The following is an 18504-nucleotide window of genomic DNA, read 5'->3' on the forward strand; positions in this document are numbered from 1 at the left end:
GAGGTTCAGCCTCACCTGTCAGGGCTGCTACTGGGTTATATATGGGGCACCTTGTGGGTGGCTTCCCTCCTTGATGGGTTTTGCAATGTTCATGGCGATAGGCAGAACTGTTCCTCACTGAGAGTAAAAAATGTAAAGGGAATGAAGGGAATATATTGCTCATAAAAATACATACTGTTCATGTGTTCCATGCACAAGCTACTCTTGTGGTAAAAGGTCCCACAGCTGCAGGATTAATAAATCAGCATATACTCGTGCTTCCTCTGTAAAGGTCAGTGCATTTGCTGCTCTCACTTTCTCTTGAGCTAATGAATGGGATGCAAACATGTTGGCAGTTGGGTCATCCTATGTAAACCTTATTTCCGCACTCTGCAATGGGGTTTAAACTTCATTTCCCCAGTCTGCACCCTGCCATCATCCTGTTCTTTTCTACTCAACACTCACCAATTAAAAAACAGTCTTTAATACAGAGGGATGCCAGTAGCTTTAGCAGTTCCCTGCCAAAAGACTTAAGACATTTAGATATTTACAACTCTCTCATGTTGAGTCTAGAAAGATTTGCAGTTCCTTTGTGTCCCAGATGTTAATAAATAATAATTCAGCACCATCACCATGCCGTGCCATGACCATCGTCACAAGACCTTTGGGAAAGTTTGCTTTTCCCAAATAGTTTTTCCATGATCAAGCTGTAACGTGAACAGGTTACCTCTTTAACTAGATACAATCCTTGTTGACTCAGTGTACTAGTTTAAGCAAACATTTGACATTGTCCATTATCCTAGCCATTGTTCTACTGGCTCCTGTCTGTTATCAGGTAGTGTGGAGGGGGTGAAGAATTGTGCTCCTTTAGGCTGGAAGACTTTGTCATTGGAGACAAAGCAGTCACTGTCACAATTGGTCAGTGTCACAATCCCACACAACATCTGCATTCTGGTTTTTGTTAGCAAAACACCTGGAACTGGACAGAAGCCAGGCAGGTGCTGAACAGCCTGCACAGGAACACCCCCATGTCTTACTCATGTTTGCAGAACGATACTGGCATGGCAAAATGCACCCATTTGCAGTTCTTTCCATGGGTTTTGCTCTGTGTGCAGCCTGCCCTGGGCTGACATGGGCCCATGGGAAATACATGACAGAAATGCTGCCAACCTGCATAATACTACAGAAAGGCATTTGAACTGGAGGCAAACCTATTATGTGACAACGGTGCTAATTTGTTGAACGTGTAAGGTTATAGGAACTGTTTTGTGCTTCTACTTCCTTTTGGATGAAAGAGCACTGGAGATTTATGGCAATTTGTATGCTAGCACACTGTTTACTTACAAATATACAGGCTCAGCAGGCCCAGGGGGCATCAGTCCCCACAAGCAGCAGCACCTATGGAGTTCAATGTTCAAAAATTTGATTTCTCTGGCCCAGTTCTCCTTTCCAGATGTCATGGCCCACAGATAAGACGGAGTAAACAAGTGTCTCAGCCTCTTGTGACCTGATGGCTGAGGTGACCTGTTGCTTTGAGCAACTGTAAATTAACATCTTTTATGATCAAAGCACACCAAGAACTTGTTCATGCTTCCACCTGACCCATGCCGGAAAAAGCACAGGGTTGAGAGGTTTTCCACTTGTCTCGTGCTTTCTAGGCACAGGTCCATGCAGTTTCTTGTTTGCTCTGCAGCTTTCTTTGGGAAAACCCGGTCTTTACCGCTGAATCGGAACAAACAGCAATCTGCGGAAAACCCAATTGCCGTTTGTTCCGATTCAGCAGTAAAGAGCAGGTTTTCCTGGGGGAATGTGGCAAGGCAAATGGAAGGATGGACGAGCCCTAAGCTGATCTCAGGAGAGCACAGCTGGTAACTGTGTGCAAGAAGGAATTCCTCTGGCAAAGTGGCGCTCCTACCCAGTGCAGCAGTAATAAATACACGACACATATTTTGGAAAGGATTGTACAAGCATTCGGAAACTATTGCCAGAGGAAGGTTTAACAAAGGAATGCTTTGCAGTTCTGTTTACTCTACTATCACAGAGTGATATTCCCTACTGTGCAGAGGGGCCAGAATGGGGCCTGTGTTTCACTTAAACTCTTGACAGCATAAACTCCCTACAGGATTTGTTCAGCAGCTCGAGGATTCCATAACAACAGCTTGCAAACTCTCTGCACTACCGCCTGGCTGCATCCTCACATGAACAAAGGCAAACAGCATCAGCTTCTCCGGTGGGATGTGTTGTATATATTTTTTCTATGCTCTCTCTCTCTCTCTCTTTCTCTCACACACACACACACTTATTTACAGAACTACATTCCTTCAACTAGAGATGAAATCCTATGCCTTTTTACTTGGAAGTAAGTTTCATTAAAATCAAGTTCTGATATAATGCAGCAATCTTGCTGAAACCTGGGGTGTACATTAGTGACTTGAAATGCAGCCCCCTCCCCAACATTTTCACAGAGCTGTTCACATCAGAGAGGGGGCAGGGATGTCTTCACTTGACATGCATGACCTTTTTGGTTTCCCTGCCCCTGCAAAGTTATAGAATCATAGAATCATAGAGTTGGAAGAGACCACAAGGGCCATCGAGTCCAACCCCCTGCCAAGCAGGAAGTTGTGTGTGTGCTCATCTGCGCCTGCACAACTGCTGTTAGGGTATGTCCACATTACTGCTGATACATCAAACAGTTGTATTTGTCAAGAAACTACAGGGTCCGTATGGATTGTGGCCAACGTGATGTGATTGCAGCTTCAAAAAATTGCAGTGGAAGCACACTAGATGCGGAGTAAGCAGTCATGCAAACATACCCTAAAAACGTTAGGGGCTGGATAGGAGACCAGGGATGCCCGAGGGTTTGGTTTCGTCAGTACTTTTAAGCAAAATGATCTGATTCACGCTTCCTGTAACTAATTTGTGGATTGGAATGCAGTTATTTTTCAGCTTTCATGCTTCTTCAAATTTTGTAATGTAAGGTAGTTCTGCGTTCAAAAGAAGAACCAAAATGCATATAAAATGTGCATTTTTAAGTACGTGCAAGAATGCATGTTTTTTATTGAAATGCAAACAAAGGGGTGTATTTTATAGTAAAGCACAACCAAGAAATGTGAATTTCTGCACTTAAAAGGGGGGGGGGGCAGAACATGGAAATAGGATGGAAAGGATTTCTAAATTAGCATATGCAGAACTGGCATGGACTGATGGATCTGTCCATCCCAGTGGGAGACCATCTGAGAAGCTTATGTGTATGTCACATTGAGTTCCATCATGGAAGAAAGGCAGAATGTAAAGCTAATGGGTGATACTCAATAATAGTTAAGACTAGACCCACTGAAATCAATAGACTTAAGTAACATAGTCGATAGCGTGAGTGGCCATGTGTGAGAGAGGTGCTTCTCAGTGATGGCTCCATGGCTAGGGAATTCTCTTCCATCAGATCCACATCACATTTCTGTGCTGCAGGCTTTGCAGGGTTTTGGAGGGCACCCAAGAAATGATGTTTCTAGGTGTGGTGTTTATTAGCTGGGTACTGGCTGGACTGAATCATATTTTATCTAGCCCTGTTTTAAAAAAATCTGAGCTGCTGAGCTGCAGTTTTTAAGTTTAAGTTTTTATATCCTTGTCTTTCTCTTTTGTTGTTTTGACTGCAAGGCACACTGAACAGGTTTCTGTCCTGAAAAATATCTTAAATAAAAATATAACAAACCCACTTAGGTCCATTAATAGGTCTGCTCTGAGTATGACTTAGTTGGAAATCACCCGGTGTAATAATAAATCAAATACTTGAGAGTTTCTTCTGTGTATACATTGAGGTCACACAGCTGCCCAAACTAGCTTGGGGTGAGCGCTCTGGCATGCGTCTTCTTAGTTATCCCTGTCGTCTTGCCAAGTGGTTAGGCGGTTCAGGTGTGTGGAGCAACAGAAATTAGAATTTGTAGTCAACGTGGCTGCTTGTAAAAGGCCCATAGCTTGTGAAAGGGTTACGCTCCAAGAAGTCAGGAGAGGTTATCCCAGTATTGTCCTCTGCTTTTCTTTCTGGGAAGGATGCGATCCCACATCCCATGCTGAGCAAAAGCATTGTGGGAAAGAATGAAGTAGGCCTCATCCAGGGCAATGCATACCCTTTCAAATTCTCTGGAAAAAAGGGACATCACGCTTTTTTGTGTGAGATCTCGGCGGCCATTTGGGGTGCCATGACCTTGCACTTTTGCCTTGAAAATGTGTTTTTTTGGGGGGGGATGAGGTGCATGTGACTTGCCCGGGAGCGCACCCCAGAATACGCGCTTCCCAGTTTGGGGTCGGAAAAAGTTGGACGACTTGGGATACGCTAACAGTGTCGAAGCTGAGCAGGTCTGGGGATGACGTTCCTCAGCCCAACTCAGCTGCTATTTCCTCCTGTTAGAGGATTCAGACACAAGCCTTCTCAGAGGTTCAGAGGCCCTTGGCATCATAAAAGCAAGGCCCTCAAGTTTTGAGGCACCTAGCAATTAAAAAAAATATGAAGATGCATAAAAACAAATATGGCACAATGGGGCAGTGGGGAGGTGAGAAATTATCTGAATTTATTAAAACACACACACACGTTTTCTAGCATTTTTGAGGGCAAATGCATCAATTTGCTGCCCCAAGCTAAGAGAGCGTCACATTCTGGTTTGACAGGCATAGAAGCAAGTTGCAAAACTTATCAAACACAAAAACAAGACAAGAGAGCAAGTGCCTAAATTTGAGGCTCCCTTTGAGCTTTAGGCCCCCTAGCCCAAATGGCCCTGTACTGCCCCACCCACCACAAATGGCCCTGATCAACTGGCCAAATTGCAGCAATGGGGCAGGTAGGTGAGAAGAAATCTCAGTGTGGAAATAGTTACCCCGCTGTACCAAGGTACCGATCCAGCTCACCAAGAGAGAATTGCTGCAAATATAAGGGTGGATTGGTAGGGAGAATCCAAATCACAGGAGATACTTCCAGTCACTGGTAAGGCATAGAAATAAACATCAGACTGCTGAGAGAGTAGCAAAAGAAAAAAAGGGGGAACGCTGGGAAATTGAAGCAAGAATACCACAAGCAAATGAGGTATATTGTTTACCGTCTCTCACACAAAGCCCACAAAACACGCCTTTTTCCCTCACGGTGACTTTACTCCCTGCAATAACCTTGATTGTTCTTCAGGCCGGTCTTCCATTCCTCCCGGGCAGCGCTTAATCATTTCATTTCTAGGCTCAAGGCTCACTGTTTGTCATTTATCTGCATTGGCTTTTTGGCATCTGCTAGCCCAAGGTATGGGACTAATCTGAGCCACTCTCCACCTGCCCATATTATTCTTTATTATTGACTGTTCCCCTCCATTTGGCACAGGCTGCACTGGAAAAACCTCGCTTTTCTGTATAGGCACCCGGCAGAGTGGAGTCGTCCCCTCTTCCTTCTGAGGCCCTCCTGGCTTTAGGCTCACAATATTATGCTTTCCAGAACCCTCCCTTTTTCATAATCTCCAATAGCTCCTTAATAAACTACTTAGCTGTATAAAGTATTTAACTGGTCTGTAATTTCCTGGTAAGCCAGCAGGTTCCCTAATAAATATACTAGTGTTTTGCTGGCAGCAAGCCAGGATTCAGGAATCTCTCATGAACTCCACTCGAAGGGAGCTTGTAAAAACATTTGCTCAAGCTTCTCCAGTTTCCAGCCTTCCTTCCTTTGCCATTCTCAGCTGTACATTAACCAAAAACCTCTCTCACTTATCAGGCTTTATTTTATATTTTTTTTTTTAAAAAAGAAGTCTACATTGTGAATTATGTTCCATCCCCCTTTAAAGCACGTATCATTTGCAACAAAAGGCTTGGGGTGTGTACTTCTTTAAGCACAGGGGCAAAAGGTTTATGTTGCATGAGCATCTCAATCCATAGTGAAATTTCAGAACTCTTAATTTCAGCTGCCCTTCATTGCTTACCCCAACAACCCCACAGTTCGCTGCACCACAATGTCTTGAGGTCAGGCAGGGAAAAAGTGCAGCTATGACATCTTGTCCATACCTGGAATACTGTGTCCAGTTCTGGGCACCACCACTTAAGGAGGACATAGACAAGCTGGAACAGGTGCAGAGGAGGGTGACCAAGATGATAAAAGGTCTGGAAACCAAGCCTTATGAGGAACGTTTGAAGGAGCTGGGTATGTTTAGCCTGGAAAAGAGGAGACTGAGAGGAGATATGATAGCCATTTTAAAATCTCTAAAGGGCTGTCACATGGAAGAGGGAACAAGCTTGTTTTCTCTTGTTCCAGAGGGTAGGACCAAAACCAATAGCTTCAAGTTACAAGAAAGGAGATTTTGACTAAACATTCGGAAAAACAGTAAGAGCTGTTTGACAGTGGCACAGTCTCCCACGAGAGTTGGTGGACTCCCCTTTCTTGGACGTTTTAAAGCAGAGGTTGGACATCCATCTTTCATGAATTCTTGAGATTCCTGCCTTGCAGGGGGTTGGACTAGATGACCCTCTGGGTCCCTTCCAACTCTACAATTCTACGATTCTATGACTCTATGACAATCCATTTGGCACCAGGCTAAACATGTTTTATTATCTCCCTGGCCATTTTAAGTGTTGGGTATTGGCTGCATTGTTGCATTTTATCTCAGTATGATTATTTTAGTTTCCTTCCGTTATAAGGCTGAAGGGTGATTTTGAAAAATCTTTTGATTTAATAAAATACAATTTTCCCAGCAGCAGCAGCAGCAGCAGCAGCAGCAGCAGCAGCGCTGCAGAAATAATTGTTGTTGTTGTTGTTGTTGTTGTTGTTGTTGTTGTTATTGATACCCTGCCCATCTGGCTGGGTTTCCCTAGCTACTCTGGGAAGCTCCCAACAGAATTAAAAACACAATAAAACATTAGACATTAAAAACTTCCCTAAAAAGGGCTGCCTTCAGATGTCTTCTAAAAGTCAGATAGTTGTTTATTTCCTTGACATCTGATTGGAGGGTGTTCCACAAGGCGGGCGCCACTACTGAGAAGGCCCTCTGCCTAGCAAAGGCAAGATGAGAGCAACACCAAGATGGCAGTGATGCAGACATTTCCTTCCCTGTCAGGAAGCCTGAAGATGGTCAGCAGCTGTTGCCAAGGTAGGTGAAGTGTGAGCATTCCCAGTGTACACACTCACCGTGAAAAAAAGTGCCTGCGACAAATGACACACCCTCATATGTAGATTCTTAAAGAAACCAGGTAATGGGACCTGCAAGTTCTATTTATTTATTTGTTTATTTTTACTTAATAATTTGTAATTATTGGGCTTTTGTGAGCCACCTTGAATATGCTTCAGTAAATAAAATAGATAGTCCTGAATTTTCCTTCTCAGCCAACACAGAGAGAGCTGAGTTGTCCAGTGCAGGGATTTCTGAAGCCCCATTATGTTTGGATTGGAAGAGAAGTAGAACCATATCCAGGCTTCAGTTGGGCTCTGCTTAGCTGCAAAGAGGGGGAAAGGGGCGGGGGGAAATAACAACAAAAAGTTGAAGATTGGCATCTAGATTTCGGATTTCATAGCCAAATCTGAATAAAATCTTCAATGTTCTATTGTATTTTTGTTCTGAAGCAGATGTTTGGTTTATCTTCAACAATAATTGCTTCATTTTTTAATTAAAAATATTTTGCATGTATTCTGTATATCTTGGGGGAGGGTGTGTGTGTGTGTGTGTGTGTGTGTGTGTGTGTACATGCTGGCTGTTTGCCTTCTGAAAAGCATTTGTGCTGCACTCCAGGTTCCCTCTACAATATGATAGCTTGGTTGAAAGCCTGGCCTGTTCCCCTAGAGTGCGTTGTAAATTGTGCATTAGAAACAAAGGAAGTAAGGAGGGACCGGATGCCATTTTGTTTGAAGTTAAACCATATGGCAAAAGCAATATAAGACTGAATTGCAGACTCCCTAAAATGCCAAGCGTTATAGCTTGCTCCCCAAGGGACAGGTGTTACCTTAGAAATGAGTTGATCCTTAAAACAACTAAATCCTCTTAGACATATGCCCATCTGTTCTGCAACTAACTTCTCTAAAAGGGTTGCATTTTTAACAAAAAAAGAGTATTTTTCGGCTACAGCGGCGAGTGGCGAGTTTTTACCTTCTCCCCACAACTGCCTGCAAACTTTTTTCAAAATAAAAAGTCACGATTTCCCCATTTGAAAACAAACCAACACAATGTTCATTTGAGCTAAACCTGCTGCTGTTTTATTCTTAATATCCCAGCCCCATTTTGCCAACTGCTTTCTGGTGCATTTAATAGGTACAGTACAGTGGTACCTCGGGTTACATACGCTTCAGGTTACAGACACCGCTAACCCAGAAATAGTACCTCGGGTTAAGAACTTTGCTTCAGGATGAGAACAGAAATTGTGCTCTGGCGGCACAGTGGCAGCAGGAGACCCCATTAGCTAAAGTGGTGCTTCAGGTTAAGAACAGTTTCAGGTTAAGAACGGACCTCCGGAACAAATTAAGTACTTAACCTGAGGTACCACTGTATAAGGCAACAGAGAGAGAAGGCTCACAAACACTTTTTGTTTTTCCTGTGTTTTCTTCCATTTGTCCTGTGATTTGTAGGCACGGGTCTGATAGATTTTTCTTTTCGCTGCTGCAAAAGAAAACTAGCGCCCATAATCCCTGACCATGTTAGTTGAGGGCGGCTGATGGGAGCTGGGGCTCAACCATATCTTGGCCACCCCTCCCATATTCAATATTCAAATGTTGTGCCCCTGTATGGACCTCAGGGGATGCCAGAGGCAGCTCAGGAGGTCAAGGTAGACTGGGGTGAGGTACCGCTGAATTGGAACACACATCAATCCGCAGAGAAACACATGAACATTTGTTCTGGTAAACAGTGGGATTTCCTGAGGGAAAGGAGCGGAACAAGGAGAAGTGTGGACAAGCCCTTCGTCTGAGAGTAAGATCCTTTGAACTCAGTGCGACTTATTTCTGAGTGGACACGTATAGAATCGTATAGACTCTCAAATGAATAGCTCCATGTACCTAAAAGAGAAGGTAGCTTTCCTTTGGTTTTGTTAAAGTGGGGGACGGACCTAAATAAGTATAGTAACCAGACTGCTAATGGAGTTAAAGGGGGCCATCCGTAAAAGGAGAATTTCTGTCTAAAACAAAAACACCCGTCACCATCTAACAGAGGAACTATAGCCTGCCAATGCTCTAAAAGGCAGTCGCGAGAGCTAATTATCCGCAGCAGTATAAGACCAGCAATTCCATCTTGTCAGGCTGAGTAGCAAATCCAAATTGACCCATTTATCTGCCATGCTCTCGCACACTAATGACCCCCCTTGTACCTGCGCTGACCAAATAACCTCCCCTTCTGCCACTCACCGTATCCCAGGAAGACATTGAACTGTAATCATTTAGAGGTGCGTGAGCATAACTCTTGGCCCTGTCTCTCCAGCAGCACTTCTAAAGATTTACTGTCTCGGTACTTTGGAGCAGCAAAGTGGAAATACAGTGAAGGACAGTTTTGAGGTTTGCCACTTATCTGAGGGAGAGTAACAGGCAAGAGGCAAGGGAAGTATTATTATTATTATTATTATTATTATTATTATTAATTTCTATTCTGCTGTGTGTGTGTGTAATCCCACTTTCTTGCCCAAGCTTGAGCAGGATACAAATATACAGGGTTAAGAACTTAATTCGTTCCGGAGGTCCGTTCTTAACCTGAAACTGTTCTTAACCTGAAGCACCACTTTAGCTAATGGGGCCTCCTGCTGCTGCTGCGCTGCCGGAGCACGATTTCTGTTCTCATCCTGAAGCAAAGTTCTTAACCTGAGGTACTATTTCTAGATTAGCGGAGTCTGTAACCTGAAGCATCTGTAACCTGAAGCATCTGTAACCTGAGGTACCACTGTAATACCACTGTTTAAATGCAGTCGGGTTGTGATTTGGGTTGCTGGCTTATCAGAAAAACACGTCTGGCCTGCAGTGTCCTGTTCAGCACAGTGGGTTAAACTTTTCCTAGCATGGAAGGAAGCATTATCACCTGCTAATGTCTGTACAGCAGGTTTCAGCTATAGTGGCAGGTTGAAAAAGGTTGCATCCCTAGCTGTGATTTGCCCATTTCGTGAATTTCACACAAATACTCTCCATTCATAGGCTCACAACTGGAACAAAACGGATTACGTGAGCGTGGTTCACGTGTAAAGTTCAATGTGTGTACAGCCTGTGTACCTGTTGGTTTGCAAATAGTTGAGCTGTAAAAATCAAGAAGTATGCACACAAACACTTGCAGGTACATGTCCAGAGACAATTTGTGCCCTGTGTTCAGTGTACAAGCCTATTCTCTAACACCCACGCACCCACCCAACCAAGTAGGTCCAAGTGTCATCCAAAGCCTGTAGGTCAATATAGAGATGGACTTACTGTATCTTTCAATTTTGGTTCTCTCAGCTTCTCACTCTTCCAATCTTTAATGCAGCTCTCCACATTTCTGCAGCAATTTGCGATTCAAAGAAATCTTCATGAAAATTGGTCAGAAATTTTCCCCAATAAACAATTATTTTATGCAGTCTTGAGTAATGGGCACATGCTTGTTCGCAATTCCCCCTATTACAATGCATGTTTGTATGTCATTTTCACTAACATATTCATTTTTACGCACACTTTCTTCCTAATACAGTGGTACCTTGGGTTACATACGCTTCAGGTTACACACTCCGTTAACCCAGAAATAGTCCTTCAGGTTAAGAACTTTGCTTCAGGATAAGAACAGAAATCGGGCTCTGGCGGTGCGGCAGCAGCAGGAGGCCCCATTAGCTAAAGTGGTGCTTCAGGTTAAGAACGGACCTCCGGAACAAATTAAGTACTTAACCTGAGGTACCACTGTATATGGATTTTTTGGTTGGAGAATTGCTTCATAAAATCTGGATGAGTGACGTTCTGAAGGGCAGGTGTTTCGGTTCACTTATTGGAAAGAAGTGTGAATTAGGTTGTTTCTCATTAAGATGCAAAACTGAATTTCTCCCCTTCCCTAGGTCAACAGGCATAATGAAGTCCAGAGTACCAAAAGCAGGGAGCCGATCCACTGCCGAAAGCTGGCAGCTGAAAAAAGAGATCCTGGTGGCATGAACAAACCAAGTGACATGTGAACCTCCCATACTCTCTAGGGCAAGAGTAATGAACCTTCGGCCTTCCAGATGTTATTGAACTACAGGTCCCATCATCCTTGGCCATTGGCCATGCTTGCCATCGTTCTGATCACATGGAACACTGGGTAGATTGACTAGATGTTGCCTGCAAGCTATCTATAATTATGATTTCACGCGCTTTGGATTGTATGCCTTGGAGGGTATGTCTCCAAGGTAGCCTCAGGACAGTCCTATAAAGTTAAATTAAAAATTGTGGTGTGTCTGTGTGTGTGTAATGAACTTCATGGCTGAGCTAGGATACGAGCCCAGGTTTTCCTGGTCCAAACCCAACACCTCACCCAGCACCACAACTTGGACTCAAGAAAGCAAGATGGTTGTGATATGAGGACTATTTCTGTGCTGACTGTGACCCCAAATCTATTATACTTTTCTAGTAAAAACCAACAAGAATGTCTCTGTTTATTTGTACAAACGACCCCATTGTTAACATTCTGATTTGGAGCTTCTGTTCCCCTTTCTGCCTTTCGGCTGAAGGCTGCTAGTTAACTGCACTTCCTCATTTTCATTTAACTGTCCAGCAAGCCCTAATTATAGCCTCTCCTTATTAAAAAAAGAAAGAAAGAAAAAAGCCTACATCCAACTCTACACAATTTACAGTCTAATGGCCCTTACCTTGTTTGTTCAGCAGAGCTTATATAATGATTCCTGTGATTTTGATTTTTTTTTTTTTTTGGTGAAGCATAACTCTGGGATTTTACGTTTCCACTTTAAACTGTGAGTTTTACATTAATGTTTTATAACCTTGGGGTTCTAATCATAAAGTCATAAGGACTTTAATTGATTTGAAACTAGCCAGGCCCTGAAGTGTGTACATGTCAAATTGATTCAAATTGATCCAATGTGTTTAAATACAGCCCGTGTTAAGAAACTCATAGCATCTTGTGCTACCAGACAGAGGCCTACAGCGCTGTGCTAACATAATTATGTTGCCACCTAGGTACGCTAAATTATTGACTGGAACATATTTTTCTGTGTTTTGTTCTGGGAAGCCAGGAAAATTCACCTGGATGGCTAAGAAGATTGAAACACAATGCAGACAACAATTTCTGTGAACCACCCTGAGACCTGCGGGTATAGAACGGTATATTATTATTATTATTATTATTTCAGCAAGTGACAACTTCCCACAGTGCATATGCAGAGGCAGCTGTTAGGCAGATCATTCATCCATAATATCCATAACCAAGAGCCTGGATAGCTCAGTTGGTTAGAGCGTGGTGCTAATATTGCCAAGGTTACAGGTTTGATCCCCGTATGGGACAGCTGCATATTTCTGCATTGCAGGGTGTTGGACTAGATGATCCTCAGAACCCCTTCCAATGATACAATTCTATGATCCTGGCAATTAGTGAGGCTACGTTTGTGCCACTTCCACACCTGATCAGAAATTTGAGAATGGTACCGTTCTCCCCACCACTTGGTAGAGCAATGTGCTGTTTAGAGATAGTGAACCTGCGGCACTCTGGATGTTGTTGGACTACAGCACCCATCACCCTTAACCAACGGCCATGCTGACTGGGGCTGATGGGTGTAGGAGTCCAACAACATCTGGAAGGTGAGCCACAGGATCCGTGTTGTTGATGTGATTGACCAGCAGTATAAACTGTATTTGTGGCTGCTCTCCTTCACCACTATTGTCATCTCTTTATGGCAGGGGTAGTTTACTTGTGGCCCTCCAGGTGTTGTTGGACTAAATCTCCCATCATCCTCGGCAATTGGCCATGCTGGCTGAGGCTGCAGGTCAGCCACCTATGCTTTAAGGTAACAATGAAGGTGTATACCTAGCCAAGTACTGTATTTTTTGCTCTATAGGACACACTTTTCCCCTCCTAAAAAGTAAGGAGAAATGTGTGTGCGTCTTATGGAGCGAATGCAGGCGGGAGGCTCTGCTCAGCGCTCCCTTAAAAAAGCCGCATGAAGGGATGCTCTTCTCCCTCCTCAGGGAAAAGCCCCCAAGAGCCGCACACACTCTCCACACGCTCTTTAAAGGGAGCGCGGCTCGTGGGGGAGCCTTCCTCCCGCTGCCCGGGAGTGGCTGTGCACAGCTATCCCATAAGCCAGGACAGCAAGAGGGATCACTGCGCAGCGTTCCCGCTTGCTGTCCTGGCTTCTGGCTTAGCCCCGCGCAGCCTCATCCGGGCAGGGGGAGCCTTCATCCCCCTGCCCGGGAGAAGCTGTGTGCAGCTATCCCATAAGCCGGGACAGCAAGAGGCTATCCCAGAAGCCAGATCCCTCTTGCTGTTCTGGCTTCTGGGATTCAGAATATTTTTTTTCTTGTTTTCCTCCTCCAAAAACTAAGTGCGTCTTATGGTCTGGTGCGTCTTATAGAGTGAAAAATACGGTAATAATATTTCAATATGATGCTATGATCTGAAAAACAGGGCTTAAGTTGGCATAACTTTCAGGTGTGAACACCAGAGTAGCTAAAGAGATGTACCCCTAAAATTTTACCATTTCCCAGCCATGTATCATGTTCCACCACCTTTTTTTTTCAGGGACCACCCTAGAGCTGGAACCGGAAAACAGCTTCCCAGAGGAGGAGGACCTTGCTTTCAGCCTCATAAGAACATAAGAAGAGCCTGCTGAATCTGGCCAATGGCCCGTCTAGTCCAGCCTCCTGTCCTCACAGCGGCCAACCAGATGCTTCTGGAAGCATGCAAGAGGAACACAAGCAGTGTCTTCAGTTTTAAGATGGGAGTGGGAAACCTCCAGCCCATGAGGTCTGTATTGTAGCTCTCAGTTTGAGTAAATGGCAGTTCAGGTTTTCTCCAGATTGACGTTTGCTCTGATTGAGCACTAAAGAACGGGTTTTCCATGGGAAAGGAGTCCCATGGATCCTCCATGCTTTTTAGGTGGGGAAAGCAGAACTGTGGATGAGACCCCAGTCTCTCTTTCTCAGCCTACTCCAAACTCACAGGTGGGAGGAACAATGTAGTCAACAGGAGCTTTTTTTGGAGGAAAGGGGAATTAAAAAAATACAACAGCCTTGGATTAGTTTTTTGTAGCTTAGCAAGTGCCAGATATTTTGGACTCGCATCCAGCCCGCGGAGTTAATGATCAGGGAGGATGGCATCTGTAATCCAAAAACATCTGGGGAAAACCAGGTTAGGAAAGGCTGCCTTAGATGAGCAGAGCTTTCCTCGCCTCCTGACACTCCTGCCCCCAATTCCTGGAGTTACTAATCTATGATCCCCAAGGACCCAGGCTTTGAAAAACCTTATTTCAAGAGTCGGCAACTTTGTACGTGTGTTATCGCGGAAATAATGCATATGCATTCCTTGCTGATGAATTGGTCTCTGAAGGTTGCGATAATCATGATATATTATGAATATGCTCTGCGCCTTGAAAAAGAACCTTGCTCGGGATCAGGGAGACCTGAACCCCACACTTTTCCTTCCCAGGCTCATCTCATGTTTCCTTCCCACCTGCCTTGGCTCTTTCTGTGTGTGCAGGTGTAGGATTGCCTCGCATTAAAAGCTGCATAGGCCCATTTATAATGGGGCTACCTTGCTCTTCAAAGCTAAGCAGCTGCTTTTTCTCTCCCCCCTCCACTTTTTTTTTTTTTTTTGCTTGCAGTAATGGCTGGAGAAACTTGAGAAAGGCGCAGATGCTTTGCTCATTTGTTTTGGCTCTTGCAGCGAAATTGTCTAACAATTGGAGAGGGCCAAGCAGAGGTTAGGCGTAATGGCGCAGAGGGGACAGGATGATTTATCCGCAAAGTCAGCGCCGGGCAGAGGGATAGCTTTATCTCCGCAAGGCCCCACAGCTGGCTGATGGAGAGTTGCTCTTGTAGTCCCTGATAAGCATGCACACATGGCCTGCATAATTCTTTGGGAAAGCTCCTTTGTGGCTGAGCAGCCGATTTCTGCAAACTTTCTGCTTGAGTAAGATAAAAGATAATGAGACTCCATACATTTCCTGGCAGGGTTTCCTTCCCAAATGGCCCCCTGTAACCTCCACATTGGAAACAGATTAGAGGTCTTAATATTCCCCCTTATCACAAGCAACACCCTGGGGGGAAAGAGTTGTGCCGGTCTCCCTGCTGCTGCCACCGCTGCCACCACCATTTAAGATTTGCTTGTAAGTGTGCACAGAGCTGCTTTAGGGATGCAAACTTTGTGTTGGTCGTGCATTCTACTGGGTAGTGTGGAAAAGTAAGTATTTCCGTACTGTTTTTAAGCGTGTGACTTGAACCGTAAGGGAATTTAACTCCAAATCCATTAGCAACACAGGAAATTGTCTTTCAATACGGCATTTTTCCAAGGAAGAAGTTGTTATTAACATCAGCTATGAATCTGGGCTTAACAATTTAGCACCAAGAAGGTATTACTCATTGCAGGCAATAGGATGATCCTCTGGTGTTGACGTTGGCGTTCGTTCTTTGGCACTCTTTTCTAAGCCTAAAAAAAAGAAGAATAAAGGACGTGCCATATATCAGGAATGGGCAGACTTCAGGCTTGATGGATCTTCTTTCTTTTTTACTAGAACTCCAAGATATAACCCAAGAGCTACCAACTAGAACCCCAAGCTCCACCAACCAGAGTGAGGTATAAAACAGCTATAGTTAGGCTGGATCTAGACACATCGAAGAAGCAATTCATTTAAACGTGTTGTAAACTTATACAGGGAAATCTGGTAGGCAAAGATGGGACTCCACAGCGCCTTCTGGTGTCACAGTGTTATTTTTAAAAATCGCATCTACAACACATATAAAATGCTTTTTCTTTACCAATCTAGCTGAGTCCTTAGACACAAAGTTTAAACAAAAGAATAGGAAGCCCCTGAGCATACTCTCATCCAGAAAAAGGACTGAACTGAGCTTGCAGTCGTTTCACAGAAAAGTTCACTCCTGGTTGGCCTTCCACATCTCAGTAGCCTGATTTAGGTGGGGGGAATTTTGTTGTTGCTGTTGTTGTTGTTAAGTTGGGCTTTGGAAACCCTCGCTGATCTCTTGCTAGATCCTGATCTACCTTCTGATCTGCCATGCATTAATTTCAATTGTCCTGTTCTCAGGGGAATAGTATTAGCTGTCAGGGCTGCGTAATTTACCACCAGCGACACATTTTGCCCTTCTTAGCTGATTAACAGTACCCCATGTTTTGAGAATTCCAGGCAAGCAGTAAAAATATGGCATTTATTTATTAAGCCTATGGTTCATGAGCTGCATTTGGCTTGGGTGGGTCATAATTTTTTCAGGTCTACTTTCTTTATTTATAAAATTTCTTATCTTCCCTTTGCCATAAGGCAGGTTACAGCAACAGAATATACAATTCTAAAAACACAGTATTAATAAATAAAAATACAGCGGTACCTCAGGTTACAGACGCTTCAGGTTACAGACTCCACTAACCCAGAAATAGTACTCGGGTTAAGAACTTTGTTTCAGGATGAGAACAGAAATCGCGCGGTGGTGGCGCGGTGGCAGCGGGAGGCCCCATTAGCTAAAGTGGTATCTCAGGTTAAGAATAGTTTCAGGTTAAGAACGGACCTCTGGAACGAATTAAGTTCTTAACCCGAGGTACCACTGTACCCCGATAAACTGCAAGAAATTAACTTGGAATAATTTCTCAGCCTGCCCAGCACCAACATGTGACTGTCAGCAAAAGCTGCTTTAACTTTTGCAGGGCTTTGGGTTAAGGGGGGAAAAGAGTGAATCGGACCAGAGAGCAGGACCAGAATTGGCTGAGGACTCTTCAGGTCTTGAGGTGTTTTTTTGTTAATGTGCTTTTTTGATTTTGCCACGTGGAACTAAAAGCTGCTTCTCCGGAGACTTTGCAATATGGCTGGTTCACTGCCAGGAGGCTGCCAAATGACTATTGATTTTCTAGCAGGGACTCTGAGTTGCAGGCAGGGAGAATTGCTCTTTAGCCCAACTGCCTGCGGTGAGTAAGAGAAAGTCAGCACTGTGTAATTTAAGGACGCCAACTTGCCTTGCCAAACGAGTGTGCGTTACACACTTGCAGGATGCTTTCAGTCGCAAGCGCACAGGTAGGAAGGTTGCATTGTTTCCCTGCAGTGATTATTTCACTACTCAGGGGCATGAATGAGCTTGGATAGGTGTGGGGAGGGAGAGACATGAAAGTTTGAGCCTGGAGAGAGAAAAAAGCTAGACGCTTGCGCCAAAACAAAACAAAAACCACACACACACAATAAATTATTGCAGAGACCAATCAAAGGAGGGCAGGCCATCTCAAAAGGATTTCTTCCCTGCCAGCAGCAATTTTTGCCTTGCCCTTTGCCAGAGTTTTCTGTCACCTTCCTGGTCGTATACTTTCTCCAGCGCATTCCCTTTTCTTCATGTGAAGCTGGCGGTTGTGTAACTGTCTCACAGAGCTCTCTTGCATAAACTCAAGCGCCTGTTGCTATAACTACAATGCTTGTAAATCCAGCCTCGGCCTCGTGCAATTCTTCTTCTTCTTTTTTAGGCAGCTCTTGTGGGGAAGATGCAGACAGCTTTGTTTTGCTGCATGTTAATCAGCAGGGAAGAGGGAACCCTCATGCAAAAATTCACGTTTACCTGCGTGCTTCAGAGGTATGCAGGGAGGTGCTGGTGCTGAATTTGCTTCCCTCTTTGCCCTTCTGAACCTGGAGGAGTTACTCCTACAATGCAACGGTGATGGTGGCCAATCCACAGACTTTAGCAACCTGCACAAAACGACACCAGGATAAATCTGAGCCATTGGAAAGGACCCTACCAATGATGCCTGGCACCGCACACAATTGTTTAGCTAACTCTGGAAGACAAGAACAACCTCAGGAAAGTTATGATCCCAGCGTAGATCAATCCTGCTCTGTTTGCGTGAGAGCTAGGGTGCCACAATGGGTAGGGCTCTGAAGATGCAAGGAACTCAAATTCACATCTCGCCTCGGCCACAAAGCTCACTTGCCCTTGGGAAAGTTCCTGCTTTTCAAGATAACCTACCTCCATAATTGAACTGTGGAACTCGCTCCTGCAGGAGCCACCAACCTGGACAACTTTAAAAGAGGATTAGGCAAATTTGTGGAGGAGAAGGCCACTAACCATGTTGGCTATGTTGAAACCTCCAGAGCTGGAGGCAGTATACTTCTGAAGACCAGGGGCTGGTAACCACAAGAGGTGCAAGTGCTGTTGCGCTCAGGCCCTGCTCACAGGCTTCCCATAGGCATCTGGATTCCTGCCATCACAAGCATATGCTCTGAGCCATGATCTATCCCCAGGATAAAATGCTTCAGCCAATCATAAAGAATCCAATTTCTCCAACTCTCTCCATACTTACCCTGTCTCATTTATTCCTTTCAATATAGTCAAAAGTGTAGAATGTTGACAGCTTTTGTGGGGGGGGGGGGCAGAAGCTGCTGGGATATTCTTCAGAGCGA

The 18504-nt window shown here is 44.4% G+C and overlaps 1 long non-coding RNA gene across 5 annotated transcripts; it reads left to right on the forward strand.

Annotated features, from left to right (window-relative positions):
• The first annotated feature begins 10620 nt into the window (after positions 1 to 10620).
• On the forward strand, positions 10621 to 16025 carry LOC307209189. 5 transcript variants are annotated; one of them, XR_013835398.1, is made up of 6 exons: positions 10621 to 11325; positions 12138 to 12219; positions 12803 to 12909; positions 13644 to 13868; positions 15634 to 15695; positions 15886 to 16025. It is a non-coding gene; the product is annotated as an uncharacterized lncRNA (long non-coding RNA). The 5 variants fall into 5 exon arrangements; XR_013835397.1 differs by having other exon boundaries at positions 13644 to 15695; XR_013835399.1 differs by lacking the exon at positions 13644 to 13868.
• The last annotated feature ends 2479 nt before the right edge of the window (positions 16026 to 18504 follow it).

This window comes from Podarcis cretensis (genome assembly GCF_951804945.1).
Source record: "Podarcis cretensis genome assembly, chromosome: 2".
NCBI lineage: Eukaryota > Metazoa > Chordata > Lepidosauria > Squamata > Lacertidae > Podarcis > Podarcis cretensis.